This window comes from Pseudorca crassidens, chromosome 15, assembly GCF_039906515.1.
Source record: "Pseudorca crassidens isolate mPseCra1 chromosome 15, mPseCra1.hap1, whole genome shotgun sequence".
Taxonomy (NCBI): domain Eukaryota; kingdom Metazoa; phylum Chordata; class Mammalia; order Artiodactyla; family Delphinidae; genus Pseudorca; species Pseudorca crassidens.
This window is the reverse complement of record NC_090310.1, coordinates 78,731,058-78,756,103: the sequence shown is the minus strand read 5'-3', so window position 1 is coordinate 78,756,103 and position 25,046 is coordinate 78,731,058. Positions and strand designations below refer to the sequence as shown.

The following is a 25,046-nucleotide window of genomic DNA, read 5'->3' as shown; positions in this document are numbered from 1 at the left end:
GCCAATGCAGGGGACACGGGTTTGAGCCCAGGTCCGGGAAGATCCCACATGCCGCAGAGCAGCTAAACCCGTGCGCCACAACTACTGAGCCTATGCTCTAGAGCCCGTGAGCCACAACTACTGAGCCCATGTGCCACAACTACTGAGCCTGTGCTCTAGAGCCTGTGCTCTGCAACAAGAGAAGCCACCGCAATGAGAAGTCCGCACACTGCAACAAAGAGTAGCCCCCGCTCACCAAAACTAGACAAAGTCCGCGCGCACAGCAACGAAGACCCAATGCAGCCAAAAATAAAAATAAATAAAATAAATAAATTTTAAAAAATCTATTCCTGCATAAGCTATAAATGCAAATCACGTAATTTCGGTGATTCCACATGAGTTGAATGCTTATATTTGCATTCTAAACAGCCTTGCATGATATAAAGATGAACCATAAAACTTGTGCTAATTTAAAATTTAATTTTGCTTTACTTAGAACAACATTCAGTGCAAGTACAAAACACTATGACAAGTCGAGAGAGGGAGACCACAGAAAAAAGCTTTATATTTTAGTACCTTTAATGCCACTTTTTTCCTGCTTTTTGAACCAGGGCCTTACATTTCACATTGGATCCTGCAAATTACATAGAAAAGTGACAAAGAGCTGCATCAGGAGTAGCTGGCGCAGGTAGGGCAAACCTGTGCTCTTCAAGCATCTCTGAGATGCACGACCATTACCCCAGCTCCACTCCTACTGCCTGTGCACCAATCCTCATGGGGCCGGATCTGCTCTAAGAAGAATCTCCTCGGCCGTTGCCCTTCTCCTCGCAAATTCCTGTAGGCAAATAGGAGCTCCCTCCAGTGCTCCAGGACTTAGGACACCTTCCCAAGGTCGGCTGCTACCAAGACCAGCCCCTTCTCTCAATTCCCTGTGCCTGGAGCTCTTTACCCGCCTCCTATCTCAGACACATCCCTCTGCAAACTGCTCTGAGACACGGATGGTTCCTGTGCATTTTCCAAAAGTCATGACTAAAAGCCGCAGGGTGATATCTGCCAAGTTCACTGAGGAGCCCGGAGAGGACCCATGGGTGTCACACTTTCGGCTATCTGCATCTCTAACTACAGTCCCTGTTATCAGTTGGCTTTCTGGCTGGGAAGCACTCAGCAGCTGTTAGTGGCTTACCTTCTCTGAAAAGACTAAAGTAAAGAGTCGACGCCCAGCCTCCTCACTGGGTGGTTTTTCCCCTCCCGGGTGCAGAGGGGCGCCAGTTCCCACCACCCCCTCGTTCTCTCACCCAGCACTGCGCAACAATGTGCTTTGTATTCTTTCTGTCCTCTAGGAACTGCAGCGCTATTTTGTTATGCGCCTAATTAGCCAGGCTCCTTTCCCCTTCCCCTGGCATTCCGGTTTGCCCTTGAACTCGGCATCAAGCTCTGGGGTTAGCCAGCGTAGGTATCTTGCTACCCTCCTACCCGTCCTCCTGCACTCCAATCCTGAGGACCACAGGCCCGCACAGACGCGTGCGCGCATGCACGCGCACGCGCGGCTGCACCTGCCCGAGGTTTCGTATTGGTCACAGCTGTCGCGAGCTGCTGGCTGCTCGGCCCCTCTACACACATCATGTCATTTAACCCTGTGAGGGGAGGAATTATCATCCCCATGTCACAAAGACCAACCTGAGGCACAGAGAAGGTAGGAAGTGATGGCTTCTCATGAGTGACGGGCCCTCTAACCGCGAAGTCTGCGCTCCTCCCACCCGGCGCCGTTCCGCGCGTGTGGAGCAGACACGGATTGAGCATCCTCTGTGCGCCAGGCCCACGACCTCATTAACAGCATCTCCGCAATCATTACGTGTTCTCCACTCTTTACCTAGTGGCGTTTACTAGGTCAGATTGAAGAATTTCTCTCTCTCTGGTTAGATTTTCCCTTCCAGCCTATATTTGAAGTGAATCATCTCCAGCACATTCCCAGACCCGGAAGTACATCAGGATCACTCAGGAAGATCCTCCCACCCCAAAAGTGGTCCCTGGAACCTCAGACCTACCGACTGGGGACCTCTGGTGGTGAGCCCAGGAATCTGCATTTTAAAGCACATCCGTGACACTGTCACAGCAGGTTCTGATTCGGCAGGTCTGGGGCAGAGCCGGAGATTTTCTATTTCTATACCATCTCCCAGGTGATGTTGATAAGGCAGGTCCGAGGACCACACATAGAGCACTAAGGGTTTAGGTCAGTGGTTCTCAGCCCCGGATAAACATCAGTATCATCTGGGGAGTTTTTTAAGCTAAGCTTCCCGGGCCCCACCCCCAGGAATCATGTAACTGGCCTAGAATCAAATCAGAGTCCCTCAGGTCAATGATTTATGGGAGCTGACTTGCACTGGTTTGCAAAAGCCTACCGTTAAGTTTTCAGGAATTTGGTGAGCGAGTTGGTAAATGGAGCCACTGTGAACCATTAAATTATATAAACTTAAATACATTATATTAAAAACAAAGATAATAAATACTCAAAACACACTTCATAATTATTTTACTACATTTAACTACTTTTGTGCTCTTGGGGTGATTTACATCTATTGTAACTGTATGATGGAAATACCGTGTAACAGTATGCTAATGTTCAATGATATCAGCCATGGTAGGAATATTTACACCCCTGAGATCTTCAAATGTTACAAATTGAGCTTCAGTTTCTCAGAAAACTGGCTGTGAAACATTTGCCAGTGCACCTGCAGCCCTCAGATACCTGCCTGCACCGGAATCCCCTGGGGCGGGGGGGGGGGGTTGATAAATGCAGACAGCTGGAGACTCCTTAAGACTTCCTGAACCAACTCTCTGGGTGTGGGACTTGAAGAGCTGGGAATTTTTTTCAACTAGAGACCCAGGCAATTTCTTATCTACAATGAAGTTGCCTTAAAATATTAAGTCTTCCTACTTAGCAAAACTCAAATCGGATGAAGACACTTCCTCACTGGAACCCTTATCTTGTTAAGAAATTATTTTCAATGCACGTTGAAAAGACTTTGATGTGGGATCCAGTGCATTGCTGTCTCATCCAACTTCTGGACAGAGAGCTTCTCCCCCAGACCACAGTAGAAAGATTCATCAGGAAACTCAATGGAGACTTTGTCCCCTAAGTGTGCTGGTTCCTGACCCCACAAACAGAAGCATCAGCCTCTGATTTTTCCTTGGTAAAGATGGTGTGCTGCTCAGAATTTTCCATCCTCAAATGTCCCATCAGGCTTAGGTCCAAATTCAGACCTTTTTGAAATGGTTGAAGAGAATTAAGAGTCAAGAAACTAAATGACTAGGAGGACATAAAGGAAGTTCTGCCCAACGGCATAATCTGAAGCTTTATTTGAAATCTGCCAAGGTTTGCCCATCCCTGGAGTCATGGAACTGGGCAACTACGGTCCTTGTGGGGATTGATTGAACAGCCTATGTTCTAATTAACAGCTATTAAGCTTAATATTTCCCACGCATTAGATAAGAACTTACGTTTAATTCCTCGCTTGTTCTTCCAGAAATCCTACAAGTATGTATTTCTGTCACCACGTTACAAATGCTGAAATGGTTTAAGCAACTTGCCCAGGTGGGTGACATTCCTCAAGTCTTAATCTCTAACCATGTGTATTAATTTCTTACCCCTGCATAACTAATTATCACAAACTTAATGGCTTAAAACAGCCCAAATTTATTATCTCACAGTTTCCATCCATGTGTCTGGAGTCTAGAAAAGGATTAACTGGGTCCTCTGCTCAGGGTCTCCCCAGGCTGAAATCAAGGAAGGTGTGGCTGGAGCTGTAATTCTCATCTGAGTTTCTGCCAAAGCCAAGTACCAATTAAAATATTTACTTAGTTTTCCTTTAAGTAAACTCACTTTATAAAAACTCAGTCTGTCCTAAGCATTAATGTCCATAAAAGTCCCAGGTTTGATGGTCAAGTTCTCCTTTGTTCCTAACGATACGTTAAAACAAACATACGGTTATTTTTTTAAAGTTTTAAGCGTTCCATCTAAAATTATCTTGTGCACCAATGTACCCACATCACACTTTAGAATTCCTCACTGTACCATATCTGGACTTCTTGACACCACAACCAGCACTAACAGGTCCTGGGCACCTTACAGCTAATTTCTCCTGCCAACCAGCCACATCGAAGCTACAGAGCCCAGGCTGCCAGCCCTGGGCAAGTGCAGGCCTGGAGACAGGTATATATTTTTTCATATGAAGCCTCCACAGATTTGATACGCATGTTATCAGCACCAGAAATGAATTTCCACAGCATGTCCTAGAGTGTTTGCAGATGTTTTGAGAACCTTAAAAAGTATCTTCTAATACAATATATCATTTAACCTTCACAAACTATGAGGCAGTTCCTGTCATCCCCATTTTACAGGTGAGGAAATTGAAACTCAGGGAAGTGACAGGGCAGACTGAAATGCAATTGTAGGTCCTCTGATGCATTCAGCAATGGTTTCCATAGCATCATCACTTTTTCCCAAACAACCTGCTAGTTCTCCCCCAGTGACCATTATCCTTTCTCTCTTGGTAACAGAGCTCACAAATTTTGTAGCTGAGCACATGGCTACTAGGAATAAAGACTGCATTTCCCAGCTTCCCTTGCAGCTAGGAGTGGCCATGTGACCAAGCACTGGCCAATTGGGATGTGAATGGAAGAGACGTGGGCAACTCCTGGGAAGAGTCCTTCAAGAAAGTGGGTTATCAGTTTTTGCTCTTTCTCCTTTCTGTTGGCTGGAATGCAGCCATGATGGCAGGAGCTTCAACAGCTCTCTTGGATAATGAGGTGACCTTGGGAAATGGACGCCATGCACGGTGAAGCCACAAGCTAGGCGGATCCTCAGTCCCTGGGGACTTTTTGGAGCAGAGCTGCCCTACCATCCCTGAACAGCTTCCCTCTGGGCTGTTACATGATAGAGAAGTCAACCTTTACCTTGTTTAAGCCACTGTTATTTAGGTCTCAGTTATTCACAGCCGAACCTTTTCATAACTAATATAAGCCGCAGCAAGGAAGGGAAACACTAAGGTTTCAATGTCCCCATTTTACATATCAGGCCCTTCTTTTCTTGGAAACAGAACAGCTGGTCCACAGTGGGGCTGTAGCAGCGGGAGAGGTAGCTGAGTCACGGCCCACAGGTGGTACTTTGAAAACACTCATCCACTTAGGTGGAGCCTGAACCGGGTCCTCGGTACCTGCCACCTACAAGCAATCTGGTGCTGCAAAGCCATTCCTTCTGACAGCTCTGCTTAACAATGTGTTCCCTGTAAGCCAGCTCCTCATCAGGAATTTAAAAAACAAAATCAAAGCAGCCCCACCAAGCATGCCATGCCCTGACAAATAGCAGATCAAAGCCAGCCAGACTGGCAAGACCCTGACGCCTTCTTTCCTGAGCTCTTCAGAGAATGTGGGAAATGGCAGATGATGGTAATAGAGGGGAATCAGAACTTCATTAGGGGGTGGAGGGAAAATGTGCCTAAGCTAAATAATGCCCACCCAGAGATGGCAGGGAAAGAAGGAGTGGGTTTTGGCAGGAACATATTGGACGAGCACAGAAGGTATTGTCGGACAGAGGAAGGAAAGAACTGTCATGTCTTGAAGCATCTCCAATGTTGACCTAACTCTGTTGGGTCAGTAGCACTGGTCCAGCCCCTGGAACGCTGCCGTGACATTTTCTCACTTCTTGAATTGTGATTTCGCACATCAGTAACAACTGGAGGTGGAATCCTTCCCAACAGCAGCTGTCTCCAGCCCTAACTCCCCATTGGATTCTCCCCAGGTGGTTTCCAGTGGTGCCGCCAACGTGCCATTTCTGGCGTACTGAGTTTTACTGCCCCCTTTCCATTAGCTCCAACAAGGGAGACAAGACACTGCTGGCCTGGCGGAAGGAAAAACAATTAATTGGATGTCAGTATCCAGAAATGGAGAAATAATGGTAACTATTACTACTATTTATTTATTGCCTACAACGTGTCAGGCATTGTGCTGGGTGATTTATATCTTTAGTAATAATGGCTAATATTTATGGAATATTTACTCCATGTCAGGCACTATGTTAAACATTTTCACATGTAGTAGCTCATTTAATCCTCTCCAAAACCCTAAGAGGTAGGTACTATTCTTAGCTCCATGTTACCGATAAGAAAAATGAGGCAAAGCAGTGGGGGGATTTCTCAAAGGAAGAAGGTAAGAAGTGGCAAAAGCTAGGATGGACCCAATATAGAGCACTTTTGGTCACTGGAAGGGTGAAAAACATGAACAAGCACAGAATAAACAGGAGGCGGGGACACTAAGACATTTGCACATTTCCATCACCACCTATCCCCTTACCCAGTCTACCTTTCTCCACAACCTTATCACTATATTATGAGTTGTTCATTGTCACATCCTGAATGTCAGTTCCACGAACGCAAAGATTTCCTTCTGATTTCTTTGCTGCCGTATTCCCAGCTCCTAGAACAGTGCTGAGCACATAGGAAATGCTCAGATAATGTTGCAGAAAGGAAGGAAGAAAGAGGGAATTAGAGGGAAAGAGGGGATATACAATAGCACGGAGCATTGCTTAGAGAGAAAGCTGCTGTGAGCAGAGTATCATAGAGGAAAGGAGGGATAGGCAAGTAGGTTAAAGAATAAGGCACTGGGCCCAGGCTTGGGAAGGACTACAAGAAAAAACTCTGAAACAGAATTTGATTGGAAACAAAGGCCCACAAAACCATGTTGAGGAGAATACAAAGACATTGACAGTTGGCCTTAGTCTAGGGGAGAAAAAAAGGAGTTGGGGGAGGGGGGCAACAGCAAACTGGAAAACCTATGTTCTCTTCAAGGGAATCATGGGGGAAGGGGTGACCATGTTTGACTCCAACCAGTTTTTGCCACAGAGGAATACAGCCTTCAGACCAGATTTTTGTGAAATAGTCCAACTTCTTTTGCTGGCATCAAATTCCACGTGGTGGTTGTTGTCATCACTGTGATTAAATGCTATAGGAATGGGAGTATAGCTTGGTTGGACTAACCCTCCCACAAATAATTATAAACTCTAAACAGTATACTTTAAAAACAACTACGTGAAATCTCTGAAGAGCAACCAGAAGTCAAAAGTAGAGGAGACTCTACCCTTAAAAGGTAGGAATTGAATATGGGGGATTTGCATACTTGTGGCTTTTGGCCTGAGGGTGCTCACCAATCTGCAGGCAGCTCAGAGTGACAAAAAGCTGCAGCCTTACTGGCTTGGGTGTCAAAGGGCAGAGTTCAGGACTGGAAGAGCAGTGCAATCTGAAGAACAGAAAGACAAAAGATTGAAAAAAGATGAACAGAACCTCAGAGACCTGTGGAACAATAGACTGTGCCCTAAAATACATATAATTGGAATTCTAGAAATAGACTTGAAGAAATAAGCCAAAAACTTCCCATATTTGGTGAAAGACATTAACTTACAAGTCCAGGAAACTCAGCATACCCCCAGACAAGATAAATACAATGAGAACTACACATAGGTACATTACAATCATATTCCTGGGATTCAAACATAAAGAGAAAATCTTGAAAGCAGCCAGAGAGAAACAACATGTTACATATAGAAAAATAATTATATGATTTCTCATTAGGAACAATAACACCCAAAAGAGAATGGAATAACATCTTTATGATGTTGGAAGGAAAAAAAATCTGTCAACCCACGATTCTTTGTTAAACTATTCTTCAAAAATGAAAACAAAATAGACATTTAAAATAAACAAAGACTGAGAAAATGCATCACCAATAAACTTGTACTATAAGAACTGCTATAGAAAGTTTTTCATGCTGAAGGGAAAGGACACCAAATGGTAATCACTCAAACCTACAAGAAGGAATGAAGATCCCAAAAAGTAATATGTGTTCTAAACTGTCCTGCTGGCATTATCTCATGAAAGATGTGAAAGAGCAACCAGATGAGAAAGGATTATGTGTGCAGTCTTGTCCATCAAACAAACCATAGAGGTTCAACCCTCTCTAACATCTGTGAAAGCAGAGGCTTGTTGAGGCCAGGTGGGAGAACTCTACGAGGGGCTTTTCCTCTCCCTTCACCTCCTGATCCCCGCTGAAGACCTATCTGCAACGTCCACACCCCCTGAGCAGTGGGGGTGAAGCTGGCGTAGGAAGTTTCTCAGCCCCCTGCTGCCTCTGTGCCTGCCAGCAGACTGAAAGTCTTTCAAGCCCAAGGCAATGTACTGTGAACCGGGAACCAATAAGAGGTAAACTGTTTGCTCTAGAGGAAAAGTCCCAAAGGGTTCAGGAGACCTGAGTTCTGGAATCTTCTAGACTCCCTGAGATGGTTCTTCAGCCTCTCCCTAGGTTCAAAATAAATCAAAAGGGAGAGACCAATTGGGAGAAAAAGAGCATCTCAGCCTTGCCTACCATGCTGTGCATTGTGGGGTTCAAACCTGCAACTGCTCATGGGAAATATTTGATGCTTTTTAAAAAACAAAGAGTTATTGCGTGGAAAAGTCCTTCTCTGACACATACTCCACTATTTTCAGGGTGTAAAAATCCAAAGGGAGGCTGAGTTTCAAAAACTTAGGATTGGCAAGAAGGTGGAGAATTTGGAACCCTTGTGCTTTGCTGGGGGGAATGTAAAATGGTGCAGCTGTTATGGAAAACAGTACGGTGGTTCCTCAAAAATTTAAAAATAGAACTACCATATGATCCAGCAATTCCACTTCTGGGTATATACCCAAAAGAATTGACAGCAAGGACTCAAACATATACCTGTACACCTATGTTCATAGCAGCACTATTCACAATAGCCAAAAGGTAGAAACAACCCAAATGTCCATCAATTGATGAATAAACAAAATGTGGCATATTCATGCAATGGGATATTATTCAGCCTTAAAAAGGAAGGAAATTCTGACATAGTCTACTTACTACATGGATAAACCTTGAAGACATTATGCTAAGTCAACTAAGCCAGATACAAAAGGACAAATAGTGTATGATTCCTCTTAGATGAGATCCCTCGAGTAGTCAAATTCATGAAGACAAAGTAGAATACAGGTTACAGAGGCTGTGCAAGGGGTAAAGGGAATTTGTTGTTTCTTGGGTATAGAGTTTCACTTTGGGATAATGAAAAGGTTATGGAGGTGGATGGTGGTGATGGTGTCATAACTGTGAATGTGCTTAATGCAGTGTACACTTAAGACGGTTAAAATGGTAAATTTTATGTTATGTATATTTTACCATAATAAAAATAAACTTTAAGAAAAAACATGTAGGAGCCCCCAGGACACAGTGAATTTTTTTTTTTTTTTTTTTTTACTTGGAGTCCTCGCGGTCTCGGTGCTGCCCTGAATTGCTGGTTCTCTCCTGCACGTTTCTATAACCAGGGCTGGGGATGATATACTCCTTTCTTATGTCAATGTCCTTCATCGTCTCTGAGCGGAGGTGCCAGGGCTCACAGACTCTTGGTTCCGCTTGAGAATTTCAGTGCCCCAGCTCCAGAACTTCCGCGTCGGCCACTCGACCAGCTCCCGAGCCCACAGTGAATTTTTTAAGCTGAAATGTCTATGGCATGTGGATTCCAGTACCCCAGATCTCAAGGGACAGTGATTCTGCCAGGGCCAGCTGAGGTTGTTTCCTTGCTCTAGAGCCCCTCTCCTACCCAGTGGGTCTCCGGGGCAGGTCCCATTTTGGTGGTTTCCAAAGTGCCCCTTCCCTCCCACACTGTCTCCCCAGCACTGGGCACTTGTAATAATAATATTTATTAATACAACCACTTATGGGGTGGACTCATTTAATCCTCATGACCCCATGAGGTCGGTACCATTGCCTTAATTTTACAGATGAGGAAACCGAGGCATAGAAATGTTCAGTTGCTTGCCGGGTTTCACCAGCGGTTGGGGACCGAGACAGGATGCAAAAACAGACCAGCTGGCTCTGGAGGCATATTCTTAACCATAACTCCTGGAGCCATCCTGAGACAAGCCGTGCCTCTTGCTCAGGAGTGAAGGGCCTTCCAAACACAGCTGAGTGTTTTGTTGTTGATTTGTTTGGCGTCTTTGTGAAGTTAGGCCTCATCAGAGAAGCCACCCACCGCAAGGACGCTGATGCCGTGGCAGCTCCCTCATACTGCACGCCTTCCGTGTCTCAGGAGCCACCTCTTTCAATCCTCACGATTCTGCCAGGTGAGTAGATATGACCCCATTTCACAGATGAGGACAGTGGGGGCTCAGAGTCGTTGGCTAACGTGCCTGAGTCTACACCTGAGCTGGGCTTGAAAGCCAGGTGTGGCTGACTTAGAATCTCTACCCCTAAACCCAGCAATTCATAGCTGGGGCCTATTTTGCCCTTCAGGGGACGCTAGGCAATATCTAGAGACATTTTTGGTTGTCTGGACTTAGGGGGGTGCTACTGGCATCTGTGGGTAGAGGTCAGGGATGCAGCTCAACACCCTGCAATGCTCAGGACAGACCCCCACGACAGAGAACTCTCCGGCCCCGAATGTCAGCGGTCCTAGGCTGAGAACCCCACCTCAACGCTAGGCAATGAATAAAAGCAGTGCAGTGGATCTCCGTTTTAGGTTTTTAAAAATTTCCCCGAAGTCTTAAAATACACACCTCGGCACGTCGACCGTGGCTATCTCTGGGTGGTGAGAACTCTGGTGAGTTTTATTTTCTTCTTTTGGCAAAACTGCATTTTCCAAATTATCCTTGATGAATATGCATTAGTCTTGTAATCAAATGAATTTCAGCTTTTTAAAGCAGCCCAGGGGCTCCAAGTTGGAGAACCCTTCTGGGTTGCCATTTCGCTATCTGATGCTGAGTTTCAGGAAGATGAGTCAGGGTCGTCTGCTCTGCCAGTTAGCAGAGGCTCACCCCGGGACTTCGCCTCTCTGAACCTGTGTTTCCTCGTTGGTGACGTGGAGACGTAACCTCTTGGGCCGGTGCCACCGTGGTCCATCTAGATACCTGTCCAGGGGCCGGGCACTGTGGAGTTAAGCATTTCACACACATTTGCTCAGTTCAACTCCCCACAAGCTTATGAGATCGGACATTGAACCTCAGGAAGGAGAAGTACTTGCCCGAGATCGTGCACATGTAGGTGGTAAACTGAGGCTCAAAGCAAAAGATGATGGACTCCCAAAGGCCTGTTCTTGACTTGCACTCTGTGCAACCCCATTGCTCAGCTCCACCCCAGCCAGCAAGTTAAAAACTCGAGCAATGGCAGCTTCTGGCCGCCAGAAGCAGGAGGCAAGACCGCCCTGGCAAGACAGCTGAAGAGCTCCGCAGGCAGCTGGCGTCCCGGAACTCCTTGAGCACAAAGGGCTGTGCTGCATCCATCTCACTCTATCCTTCAGGCCCAAGGGGATGTGGGACAAACCAGGTCAGTAATCAACATGGGACTGAGTGAGGAAGCTGCCTTCCTTAACCCTCCCAGGCAGGGGATAAAGGCCAAGTTGGGTCAGACCAACCCTCTGCAGGAGCAGAGTGGGGCTGGGGACAGACATCCGGGAATCAGGAAAAAAGCCAATCGGGAGGCTCCCAGGAGCCCGGGTGAAGCTCCTCCGACTTTTCTCCGCATCCATCTTGTTCTGTCTTGTGAAGACGTTATCCTGCCCTCATCAGGCTGAGGGATGAGTTCGGGTGAGCCCGAAAGCACCTGGTGCTCCTCCAAAGGCTGCCAGGCAGCTCCAGCCTGTGACCCCATGGAGGGAGGGCTGCCAGAGGGAGCAGATGTTTTAGTATAAGTATGTTCCATGCGATCCTGGGATATACTTATACTTTAAAAATTATTCGTTATTTGAAGTTCACATTTAACTGGGCATCCCACATCTTATATGGCAAACCTACATGGAGGAAAAGGGCAGAGGACTGCAGTGCTGGCCCTTATCATGACAACTCTATTCAGACAGGGCCACGGTGACCCCTTTCATATCTGTGCTGGGATCTGAATTCTCTCGGATTTAGCCTCTACATCTTTCTTTCTTTTTTTTTTTTTTTTGCGGTACGCGGCCTCTCACTGCTGTGGCCTCTCCCGTTGCGGAGCACAGGCTCCGGACGCGCAGGCTCAGCGGCCATGGCTCACGGGCTCAGCCGCTCCACGGCATGTGGGATCTTCCCGGACTGGGGCACGAACCCGTGTCCCCTGCATCGGCAGGCGGACCCTCAACCACTGCGCCACCAGGAAAGTCCCCTGCATCTTTCTTAAAAGCACATTTTTTTACTTCCTCTTCCTCCCTAATGTCCTCCCTTGGCTCCCCATTAGGTCCCCATAAACTCTTTAGCCAAGTCTGTTCTATGCACTGCTGTAGCCCCAGGGCGTGGACATAGGGCAGGGCGGGGAACACCATAGGAATGAGCAGATGCACCGTCTGGGGAGGGTGCCCCCACCCCCACCCCGCTATCTCCAGCCTCGAGCCTCTCCCTCCCTCCCCTGCACATCCTGCTGGGGCCGCACTGAGCTGCTTTCACTCCCCACCATCACCTGCCTCTGAGCCTGACCTCCACTTCCTCCCAACTCCTACTCATTCTTCAAATCTCAGCTTTCCCTTGACCTCCACCCAGGGGGTCCGTAGTAAAGAGCACGCCTAACCTTCCTGAGCAGGCAGACGATGCCGGCGCTGCTCTAAGCAGTCAGGTGTTTGTCAGTCCATCGCGGAGTCAGGTGGGTGATCACCTTTCCACACCCAGTAAGGGTGAGGCCAGAATCTCAAGCCATGAGGTCTGGCTCCTGGCCCCCACTTACACCAGCTTCCCTCTTAATCATCTGTATATGGAACTTTCCACCCTGGGTGGTGACTGCCTGTCTACTTGCCTGACCCCTCCGCTGCCCACGGGCTCCAGAAGGGGAGGGACAGGGTCTTGTTCCCTGCTGAGTCCCCAGCACCTGCCATTATCTGATCATAAGAATTAGAATATAGATCCACGTTTACTGAGTGTTTGCTACGTTCCAGGCACTTTCAAAATGTTTTATGTGTTTCACTCAATTCCCACGACAATCCCATGAGTTATATAGGTACTATGGTTATTCCCATTTTACAGATAAAGAAACTGAGGCACAGAGAGATTAGGTTAGTAGCTCAAGCCTCACAGCCAGTGGCAGAGCTGGGAGTTAGACTCCAGCCCAAGCTGTGCATTCATTTTTCTCCATCTGACTTGTTTCACTCAATACCCTCATGATTTCACTCATGTGGAATATAGAAAACTAACTAACTAAATAAACAAAATCAAACACGTAGATATAGAGAACAGAGTAGTGGTTACCACAGAGGAAGGGGCAGGGGGAGGGCAAAATGGGTAAAGGGGATAAACTGTATGGTGACAGGTGGAAAATAAATTTTTGGTGGTGAGCACACTGTTGGGTATACAGAAGCAGAAATATAACGTGTACACATGAAACCTACATAATGTTATAAACCAATGTTACCTCAATAAAAAATAAACTTAAGAAAACAACAGTGAAGTGGCTGTCTCAAGGCCCCGTGGCTTCTTGGTGACAGAGCTGGGATTGGAGTGCTGGCCTGTGCTTCTAATCACCGTGCTCACCACCATTGTTTCACGGCCCCTTTAAACAAGGGCTTCCATCTATTAACAAGAGATGTTGCAAACTTCTGCAAACAAAACTCGGTACAAGGCATTCCTCAGTGAGGGGAAGTTGCCCCCCTGCTTCTATTGGTGCTGTGAAGCAAACCTCCCTAGGGAGAGGCAGCCCCCCAGTTTCCTCTCCATCCTCAGCTGTATTTTCTACTGGAAGATTCTCTAACAGAACTGATTTACCTCTGTTCATCCTACACTTCGCAAGACAAGGACTCAAGCCAACTGAAAGGAAAGTTTATTCATTGCTTTTTTTTCACTAACTGATGGCCAGTGAACACCTGTGCTGGGTGCTGGGCACCTACAAATTATCAGGACCAGGTCATAGCTCACAGACTAGTGCAGGGAGAGAGGCAAGAAGGCAGGGCAATAAACAACTGGGCAGTGATGCCCAATGGTCTATACACAGGGAGTTACAGGAGCCCACAGAAGGTACCCCATCCCACCTGGGGGAAACAAGGTAAAACGTGATATGAGCCATGAAGGATGAGAAGGAATCAGCCAGGGGAAGTGGGGTGGGGACAGAGTGACAGCAGGTGCAAAGGGGAGGAGGTGAGCATGAGGGAAGCCCACCCTGAGGACCCAAAACCTCAGCATCCCTGGGGCATGGAGTGTGTGGTAGGGAGTAGGGAAAAGCCAGGGCGGTCAGAGTGAGGACTCGATCCCGAGGGCAATGGGAGACCATGGAAGGCAGGTGCAGAGACACATTTACTGTCTCCTGCTCACCCCTCCTTTCCCAGCCCCTGGCAGCTGGCGGGGGGCCATGTGTCCACTTCCGGCCAATGTGCTGTGAGCAGAGGAAGTGAGATGCGTCCCTTCCAAGCTGAAGCACCTAAGACCCCGTGCACGGACCTGCAGCCCTCCTACCTGCCGCAGAGACGCTGGAGCCACGTGCAGCTAAAAGATGGAAGCACTGGGACATGGAAGGGGCCATTCCACGGGGAGCTGCCCTGGAGAGGCATGAACCCCACAGCGGAATTTGTGTGAGTGAAGAGTAAACAGTTCAGCCACTGAGACTCTGAAGCTTGTTTACAGCAGCTGGTGTAGCGAGTCCAGCCTGATTACATCGGTAGGTGGAGAACGAGACACACGGTGACTCATGGTGGGGGAGATGCTTCGGTTGAGCATTGCGGTATCAAATTAAAGTTGGATCCAAAATATTGAGGTTTCAGTTCATGCCCATTGGATTTCTACCCCAGTCTCTGTTCCACAGGCTGAAATCTCTGTCTCGTACAGAGATTTGTCTGGTAAGTGGTGGAGTCAAAAGAGGACTGGGGGCTGGGCCGTCTCCAAGGCAGCCTTGACTCAGCACCCCGTGGAGAAGCAGACAGGGGGCGGGGGACCATCAGGGGCTTGAGTTCTCACTATGCCACCACTGGTTGACCACCCACCCCCGGTCAGCCCCTTTCTCCTCTGCCTCCTGGCACTCCGGTTTTTCCGAGGCTCGTCTGCAGCCCGGGGGCGGGTCTACCCCTATCCTGGCCAGTGAGTTGTATGAGCAGGTGGGTCTCTCCAAGGCTACTAGAAAGTGGATCTTCTCAGATCAAAAGACATCGGCTGACAGAGAGCGAACCTCTCGCCTGACCCTGCTTCCTCCCTAGAAGGAGGTAAAGACGTGTCTGGAGCGTTGGCAGCCATATTATGACTCTGAGATGACACATCTGAGGACAAAAGGTCAACTCAGAAAGGTGTCTAGGGAAAGGTCTGGGTCTCTGGTGACACTCTTACGGTAGGAGGCATCCTTTTATTTCTGCTCTCCAGACCTCTTGTTAAAAGAGCAAATATTCTCATCCTTTCAGCTCCTGTTATCAGGGGTTTTGCTACCCACAGCCTAACACACCCTAGCAAATATGCTTTTCTCTTTCACAAATGCAATCTATCAATAGTGTAAATGGTTAACTCAGCCCAGGAAGATGGGTCCCACTAATGACTCAAGAAAAAAAGCCAGCTGTCTCTGTAGACTAACTGTCATATCCACCGCAGGTACGTCCAGAATCCAAGAGACACAGGAGCTGGGGCTGGCATTTTTGCATCTCCTTAGTTTGGGATCTTGGCCTCTGTTCCTGCAGGTCGTGGGCATTCAAGGTCACAGCACCAGGCCTGTATCAGAGGCCGATCTGATGCCAACCGCTCTCGTGTTTCACATCTCCTTCCCAGCAGCCCCACGGCCATCTGTGAGGGGAGCTTTACAGGCAGACAATCATTTTCGATGCTTTACACATCCGTGGGAGACGGCCGAGCCCGTGCCCAGGCTGCCGTGGCCTCCTACAGACAGATCCCTGTTCCCCCAACCAGTCAGGTTTCCATCACTCTCCTGTCTGCCTCAGCAAACGGAACACTGAGCCCAGCAGATGACATACCAGGGTTTACTTCGTTTTTAAAATTATTTTGTCTCATCGCACAGATACTAGTCTTAAATTCATAGAAAGTAAGAGTAGAAGTAGAAGGCATTTGAGAGGTCAGTGGGCCCAGGGAATTCATTATACAGATGGGAAGACTGAGGCCTGCAGAGGAGGTGGAGTTGGCCCATGCTCATGCTATGACCTAGAGACAAAGCCAGAACTAAAACCTAGGTCCCCGTGGATACTGAAAAATCTTTTAAACATAAACTGGACAAAAATACCTATATGTACATGCAAGTATTACAATAAAGTAGAAGGATGTTCCTTCTCGGTTTTGAAATGAGATCACAAAGAACTTGTGGTCAAGTGTACTTAAGGCAGAAACCCTACTTAAAGTGCGTTGGCTGTTTAAAATGCTTATGGCCTCAGTAATCGAGAAGTCCAGAGACATGCCCGACTTCACCCAGTAAGTTAAGAAATCTCTCCTCTGGACCCTCCATCTCCCAGCTCTGCCGTCCTCCACGCTGGCTGATGGACAGGGTCCCCCCATGAGGTGGCCAGACAGCCTTCAGCATCCCCAGGCTCACATCCAATCACCTTGACAACCCCAGAGGGACGAAAGTGCCCCCTGTCAAGACCCAGGGCCGACCCTCCTCTGAACAGCTACCTGCAGCCAGGGGACGCAGTGCTCAACCCACCCCCCTGACCACCTGAGAGGAGTGGGCGGGGTCCGCCCAGAGTACCTAAGCTTTATAAGAAGTGGGGAAGGGGGCTTCTCAAAACACCAGATGCCCATGTCAGGAAGGAATGTGCACTGCAGGCTCTTTGTTGCCCCTACAGACCCTAAAAAATGACTCCCACATATGAATGAATGAATGGTGTTTCATAAACACGGACTTCCTGAACCAGTCATGCTGAGTACTTATACCATAAAGCCACAAGGACTTTCCAGTCTCTCTTCATACTTCCCCCAAGTCGCACCCCAAGTTCTCTGCAAGATGTTGGAGAAGCCAGTGCATAGGAAAGGCAAGAAGGCACCTATTTCGACTGTTCCAGTGAATCAAGAAAGGCCCCCACGCAGTCAAAACCTTCTCGCCCGAGCACTCCCCACCATGACAGGATTCCTCACCTTAGCAGCACAAAGGACTATCGCAGACCGAAGAGCACAGGCTTCTGAATCTTATAGACCAGGGTTCAAACCCCAGCCCAGCCCCTTATTAGCTGAGGTCCTCCTACACATCCCTTCCCCTCTCGGAGCTCAGTGTTCTCATCGGCGAGGTGGGCATAACCACCAAGCCCGCCCCCGGGCGCAGTGGGAGGGTCAGGGGACAGGATGGGCAGTCTGTAGCTCAGCGCTGGTGACACTTCCTGGATGACACTATTGGCTACTCTGGGTCCCAGAGGGCCACTCTTAACCCCTTTGACATCCAACATGCTTATCACATAAGCACTTGCTTTGCAGGGAACCGAGCCCTCTGGGGACTGGGATACAGCTACACTTTAACAACAAGGGAGTGGAGAAGGTGTCCAGAGCATAAGAAAAACAAACCCATGGGGCTACCACAGTCAACAGAAAACTTCTGCAAACATTTACTCGCTTAATCCCCCCAATAATCCTGACAGAGATCCTGCTATTGCTCCCCTTATACAGATGAGGAAAATGGAGGCTCAGAAAGACTGTCACCTGCCCAATTTACACAGCGAGTGAGTGACTCCAAGACCAGGGCTCTTTCCAGCGTCTTTCATATATGGGACCAGAATCCAAGCACCTGGTCCCACTCAGGGAGCCACACTTCACACCTGGAGAGGAACCTTCCGAAATGCCCCAGAAGAGAGGTTCATGGAACAGGACAGAGATATTTATGTAGTCAGATGCTGAGCTGTCTCCTTACAGCCCTCTCCTTCCCCCATTAAGAGGGTCTGCTGCTTCCAGCTGTGACCTGGGACAAGTGACAAAGCCGCTCTGAGCCTCCCCTCCCTCTGTGTAGTGACGTAGCATTAGTGCCTTCCTCATAGGCTGCTGTGAACTGCAGCGGGGATGGAGGTGACCCACCATCCTTCTCTCATCATTTCCGAGGGGAGCTCATTTCTGAGGCAGTGCAACTGTGATTCAAACCTCCCCTCCATCAGTGAGGTGGCATGTGGTCCAAGTCCACCCAATCAGAGTGCCCCATCCGCCCTCCCACAGTGACTGGGGCACGGATGGGCACATGATCTGAAGACAACCCATCCAGTCCCTGCAGGACCTTTATGAAAAGACCTCTGTTTCTGCAGGAGTGGCTAAGCTTGGCCTGCTGGAGGCCACCACCTCCCATCTGCAGCTGGGAGTGGGGTCAGATCCAATGGAACCAAGTGGACTGGGAGTGACGGAGGGGAAGTTTTCCCAAAAGGAAATCGAGATGCTGTTTCCGGAAGAAGAGGGAATGTGGGCTAGGCTGTCCAAAACAACAGATGGTCAACACAGACATTATCACCAGGAGGTTCCGGGAACTGAGCGGCCCTGCTGCCAAGTATCAGACCATCGGGTTCCTGGAGATCTCACATTACCCAGAACACTTACCAATCAATTCCCAGTCCAGAAGGAGGGTCCAGGTCAGAAAGTGATTCCAGGACCCCCAAATGAGGCACGGAGGAGTTGAATTCACTCCTCAGCTTAAATGCGGGACTCAGATTATTTCAGTTTTATCTGCCACTCACCGCTCTCTTGCTGACATTATTCTGTCAGGATGCTTCTCTAGTGCCAGGCTCTGCTTTCGCCCAGCGGCCTCCCTGGGGCTTCGTTGTAAACAGAAGATTGGATGTAGATGAGCCAGGAGCAGCAGAACTGCAGCGGTGAGATAATGGATGCAGCTGTGCAGTGAAAGCGGGATGAAGTTTGAGTCTCTTTCTCTGCTGGTGCACCCCCATCACCTGCTCCCCTCCAGCAGCACTTGTTGAAAATGATCTAATACTATCTAGGTGTCATCCATCAGCCCTACCACATGCCAAACCAGCTCAGCACCTGGTCCTGCCCATTCTCCCACCTAAATCTTCTTCAAACTCCACTCTTTCTTGCCCATCCTTTGCCCTGTATCACCTCTCACTGTAGCATCCCTCTCACGGATCTCCATACCTCCACCCTTGCCATCCAGAAGCCACTGTTATCTCTTCAAGAAGCAAATATGGCCCTAGTATCAACTCCCTTCACTCATTAACATCCTTCTATAGGTCCCTATTGCCCTCAGAATAAAGTCCAGGCTCCTTGGCATGACTTGGAGAAACCTGCATGCCCTGGCCACTATCTAACACTCCTTTCTACCTTTCTGTCACTGTCTCACAATGAACTTTAGGTTCCTCAGATGCACTAAGTTCTCTCACCTCCCTGGGGCCTTTGCATATGCTGTTCCCTGTGTCTGCAACACTATTCTCCCTTTCTTCACCTACTTAAATCCTAGCCATCCTTCAGTTCTCAGCAGAGAACCCATTAACTGTAGAAATGTTAGTTTCCCCTCCTGCAGGCTCCCATAGCACCCCGCTCTTTGCCAATCATGAGTAAATTTTAATTCTTTATTTGCCATAAAAACATATATACACACACACAGAATAAGCACTTTATGGGAAGGGACCTTGGCTAACTTGTTCACTGTTTCCTCAGCACAGTGCTTGGTACATAAAACACATCCAGTGAATGATCTGTTAAATGAAATGAATTTCCCAAATACATATCATCCCTAGTTGACACTTTTTAGTTTTTTATTGAGGCATAATGCACATATAGAGAAGTGTGCACGTCATCAGTGTACAAATTGGGGCGATTACAAAACAAAGCTGCTGCGAACTTTAGTGCACACGTTCTTCTGTGAATATGTGCTTTAATTTCACTTGGGCAAATGCCTAAAATTGAGATGGTTGGGATAAGTGCATATTCAGCTTTGCAAAGAGACTGCCAAACTGTTTCTAAAAGTAGCTTTACCATCTCACGTTCTCACTACCAAAGTCTGAGAGTTGCAGTTGCTCTACCTCTTTGCCAACACTCGGTATTGTCCATTTCTTTCACTTTAGCCATTAGCATAAGTGTTTAGTGGTATTTCATTGTGATTTTATTTGCATTTCCCTAATGCATAATGAGTTGGAACATCTTTTCATGTGCTTATTTCCATTGGTATATCTTCTTTGATAAGGTATATTTTCAAATCTTTTGAGTTTCAGAGCTCTTCATATATTGTGTACACAAGCCCTTTATCAGATAAGTAATTTACTAATATTTTCTCCCATTCTACAATTTGTCTTTTCCTTCTCTTAATAGTATCTTTCAAAGAACAGAGTTCCTAATTTTGGTGAATTCCAATTTATCAGTGTGTTCTGCAGTGTGAAAACTTTCTCTGGGCAATAAGCCAAGACAATCATAGAACTCATATTCCTTTCTCTCAGAGATAAATGTTTTCACTGTTATATATGATCATATGATAGATGTGGGGGTTTTTCCCTAATTTTTTAGTAATTTAAAGAAAGGTAGATCCAGCCCTTGTTACTTCATCTTGGTTTGAGTAAAAATCTCCACAAGTTTTGATACTTAATCTTCTCATTATCATTCAGTTGAAAATATTTTCTAATCTCCATTGTAATCTCTTCTTTGACATATCAGTTATTTAAAAGTAGGTTGCTTACTTTCCAAATAGATGGGAATTTTCTAGTTATCTTTGGATTAATTTCTAGCTTAATTCTACTATAGTCAGAAAGTATATTCTGTGTCATTTCAATCCTTTGAAATTTGTTGAGATTTGCCTTATGGCCTAACGTGTGGTCTATTTTGTTAAATGTTCCATGAGCTCTTGACAATAATGTACACTCTGTAGTCCTTGGGTGCAATGTTCTATATATGGCAATTAGGCCAACTTATTAATAATGTTGATTGCCTATTCTAAATCCTTAGCTGTTTTTATCTGTTTTTTTCTATCAGTTACTGATAGAAGCGTATTAAAATCACTTAATATGAATGGGATTTATCTATTTCTCCTTTTAGTTTTGTTGATTTGGGGGCTGTTATCAGATACAGATTTAGAATTGCCATATCTTCCTTATGGAGTGTGCGTTTTGTCCTTATGGAATGTCCTTCTCTACCTCTAGTAATATTTTTACCTTAACGTATATTGTCAGATAACACAAATATCTGAATTTTCTGTGGTTCTATTTCTGTTGCCTGGATCTTCTCTTGGTTTTTGTTCTAATCTTGGTTTGTTTGTTTTTGTATTTCTGCTTAATTTTTTTATTGTATGCTAGACATTGGAGGTAGCAAATGTAGAGGATTTTAACCTCTGCATCATATTTTCTTAGACTGGATTCTCCAGAAACTAGAAGCTGAGACCTTGACCTGTATACAGATAGTTCATTTGGGGTGGTAATCCAAGAGCACAGGAGTGGGGTTCTGAGTAGAACATGAATGGGGAAAGAGAAAAAGCCAATTCCTGGGTACATCCTTGAGTTGGTCATTACCTTGGGCTACTGGTGATTGATCCTGCCAAGACCTCCTTAAAAATGTAAATATATCTCAAACTTTTCTTCCTGAAGAATGGAAGGGAGAAGCACTTATTCCCCAACTCACATCTCCCGTTGATCAAGAGTTGCTCCGTGAGTGGACAACTCCCTTTTACTTCCAGGATCTATGTGCATGAATGAAAGGCAGGTTCCCACAGGCAGAGGCACCAGAGAACCCCTGGCCTGGGAAGTTAGAGATGCGCAGAGGCTGAGGTAGTGTTGTTGAGTGACATCTGTACAAAGCTAGCTCTGGCAGCTGTGGCTGGAATGAAATACAGGGCAATAGGATGTGAGGAAGAGCACATAAATATTCCACTCTCTTTCCAAAGATTCACCTTTGCTTCTGGCGGACAACTTGGTTAGGAAGAGGTCAACTTAATCAGGGATTCAGATGACTCATTGCTGGGCTTCAGTGTTTCTGAGACAGGATCTGTTTCTAGTTCATCTTTACTCCTAGGGAGCAGCTCTCCAGGGCTCCAGCTCAAATCCTAGGCTGTTTACCAGGGCCCTTCTTCCTTGGCAGGCTCTGAATGCCAGCGTTTGTTGCCCTAGCTCTATAAATCTGCCAAGGACACTGCTCAGCCCATCAGCCTCAGCCTCTGCTTCCAAATCGGCAAATGCCTCAAAGGGAAAACTGTTTGAAATATCAGACTCAACCCTGGGAGCTTCTCTTCTTTTCTGGGATCTTGGCCCCTCAAATCCTGGCTGCCTTAGCAGCTTTCTAAAGCCTTCAAAGGGGTTTTTTTTTGGTTTGGGTTTTCCATTCATCCTCAGCAGGAAGACTGGTCCAAGACAAGCTAGACAGCCATTGCCAGAAGCAGGACACCCTCAGTTGCCCATGAAAATGTTACGGAGGTGAACGTGGCACCTCGATGTGTTAAGAACAGAATCATCTCAAAAGTCGAGTTTGAGCTCTATATCCATTAAAGAATGGTTTCCTTCTTTGTCATCTCTGCTTTGCAGGCTCCCCCCAGGGCTGGCACAATGCCTGGCATTTAGCACATACTCAATATGTGTTAACTGAATAAACAACCTGCAAACAGAGTTGCTTTCTGTGTCTGTAGAGGATGCCTGTGAGGTTGGGAGGAGCATCCCCCATCTCAAAGTCTGTCTCTTTGGGGCTGCTGAGAAGCTGAGGTGGGGTTTCACAGACTTTATCAGTCATAAGACCCTCTTGCGAAGACTATGAAATCAGCTCATTTCTGGATCCCTCTCTGCAGATTCTCAGCCCTACAGCCAGCGTCCATCGAGAAAATCTACCCACTGTGACAATGGCCCCAGCACTACTATTTGCCCAGGGCCTGAAATTCCCGATTCAAGGAGGACTCAGGCCAGGGACTCCCTTGTAGAGGATCTCCTGGCTAGAAAGAGCTGGGGCTGAAGGTACAGTATCTGCTGGGATGGTGTCCTCCAAAATATATGACCCCCAGTGACTTTGGATGGTGGGGGAACCACTTTAAAGAGCATTGAATCGGAGAGTGGGTGGCTCCTTTTCTAGCCTCCTTTAGGATAAAGGCTCGGGATGGTGCCAGGATGTCTTTAACAGTCCTCTAACAGCTGTCATTTTCCCCTTCAACAAAAAAGGGGCAGGTCTCATGTTAAGAGCCTTCTTAGGCAACAGTATCTATGTGGTATATAACATTATTTCCACTGTAGTTCTGTTTCCTGGTAAATCCTATTTTTAGAACATGATCTTGACTTTCTATTTACATACGTTTCCTTTTAAGTAAACTCATGTGACATTACGTAAACAAAAAATATTAAGTTAGTAGTAGCCTGAATCATATGTAAATATGGCAAAACTGATGAAGGTTGTGTGCAAGGAAGTGAAATTTGAGGAACAGTGCACTTACGGAGTTCTCCTTCATTGGTAAAGGACAGGTAATAATGAGAATAAAAGATGTGACATAGGGTATCCAGAGCACAAGAGACCCAAAGCAAAGGGCCGAGCCCTCCAGGGCTTATCACCTAACCAGGGAGGAGCCAGGTGAGTGGGACCAGACGGTCAAGCTGCTTGAAGTGCCTCCCCTGGGATGTGTTCCACCGGGTTACGATGACCCATTTACCAGTGATCCTATTTCCAATATAAACACTCTGAGGAACCGAGCATCCTCACTAGCACCCCTGCCCCCCGAGACTGAACAGGGACACGTGTGGGCATCAGAATGAGGAGGTGGGGGAGGAGAGAACTTTCCTGTGTGTGCCTGGGACTTGAGAGACATGGAAAGAGTTTTGGAGAAGGATTGAGGTCCCTTTTTCATAAGCATTCACAAAACATTGTCAGTGGGCCCTTGAACCTTCACAAAGGTGGACGCAATACTCACCAACAATGGGGCAAATCCTCCCACTTCCAGAAGCTTCTGAGTTCCTGAAATGAAGGCCATTGATTGGATCGGTACAAATTCGCTGCAAAAAAATGTAACGTCCATTCCATTCCTGGGTATGTATCTGGAAAAAAATGAAAACACTAATTCAAAAAGATACATGCACCCCGATGTTCACAGCAGCACTATTTACCGTAGCCAAGACATGGAAGCAACCTAAGTGCCCACCAACAGACAACTGGATAAAGAAGACGTAGTATACATATACAATAGAATATTACTCAGCCATAAAAAATAGAATGAAATTCTGCCATTTGCAGCAATGTGGGTAGACCTAGAGAATAGTACACTGAGTGAAATAAGTCAGACAAATACTGTATGTCACTTATATGTGGAAACTAAAAAATAATTCAAAGGAATGTATATGCAAAACAGAAACAGACTCCAGACATAAAAAACAAACTTGTGGTTACCCAAGGGAAGGGGGAAGGACAAATTAGGGGTTTGGGATTAACAAACTACTATATAAAAAATAGATAAGCAACAAGGACTTACTATATAGCACAGGGAATTATACACATCATATTGTAATAACCAACAATGGAGAACAATCTGCAAATACTGAGTTACTATGCTGTACACCTGAAACTAATATAATATTATAAATCAACTATACTTCAATTAAAAAAAAAAATAAGGTCTGCAGACACTGTAGCCGTGAGGGGGCAGAGAAAGCCGATGGTCCTGCCCATCCCATTGACCTAAGATGAACAACATTTATTTCCCCCAAACCACCATGACAGTGACAGAATCACCCACACCCACATTTACTTCCGCATCATGCAGCTTTCACAAATGAGTGATTGGGAAAGATATTTATCATGGAAAACTTTTTGTGGATGTAGCCACCAAACTGATGGAACATTTTTCTACTTTAATTTCCGTCTTGTGCTTCCTGCAGAAACAAATGAGTTAAGGAGCCTCTCCTGGAAGGCAGAAAATATGCATGTTTCAGAACCAGGAAACATCCCTCTGTAAGGGATGTAAGGAAAAGAGAGGAGGAAAACGTGAAATGGCATCCCAAGGGCCCCGTGTGGTTGGCAAACGTGTTTTGTTTGGAACAAGGAGTGTGGTTGGATTTTTTTTTTAATGTTTAAAATAGGTAAAAATTCAGAGATTTAAAATAAATGTCCAGCTGTCTGGCTTCTCTGGAAAAATCAGCTCTGACTGCACTGGTAGGAAAGATGGCAACTACCAGGCAGAGTGAGATAACCGAGGTACATGATCTCCACTCTGCCTCC

At 46.6% G+C, this 25,046-nt stretch overlaps 1 protein-coding gene across 1 annotated transcript in view; it reads right to left on the bottom strand.

Moving 5' to 3' along the window:
• LOC137208012 (uncharacterized) overlaps positions 1-25,046 on the bottom strand; it is a 324,147-nt gene that overhangs the window by 192,873 nt on the left and 106,228 nt on the right. The window contains exons 5-6 of the mRNA XM_067708475.1: positions 23,746-23,869; positions 18,605-18,757 (exon numbers count right to left, since the gene is read on the bottom strand). The gene's annotated coding sequence lies outside the window, so the exon portion shown is untranslated. The remainder of the gene's footprint in view (positions 1-18,604; positions 18,758-23,745; positions 23,870-25,046) is intronic.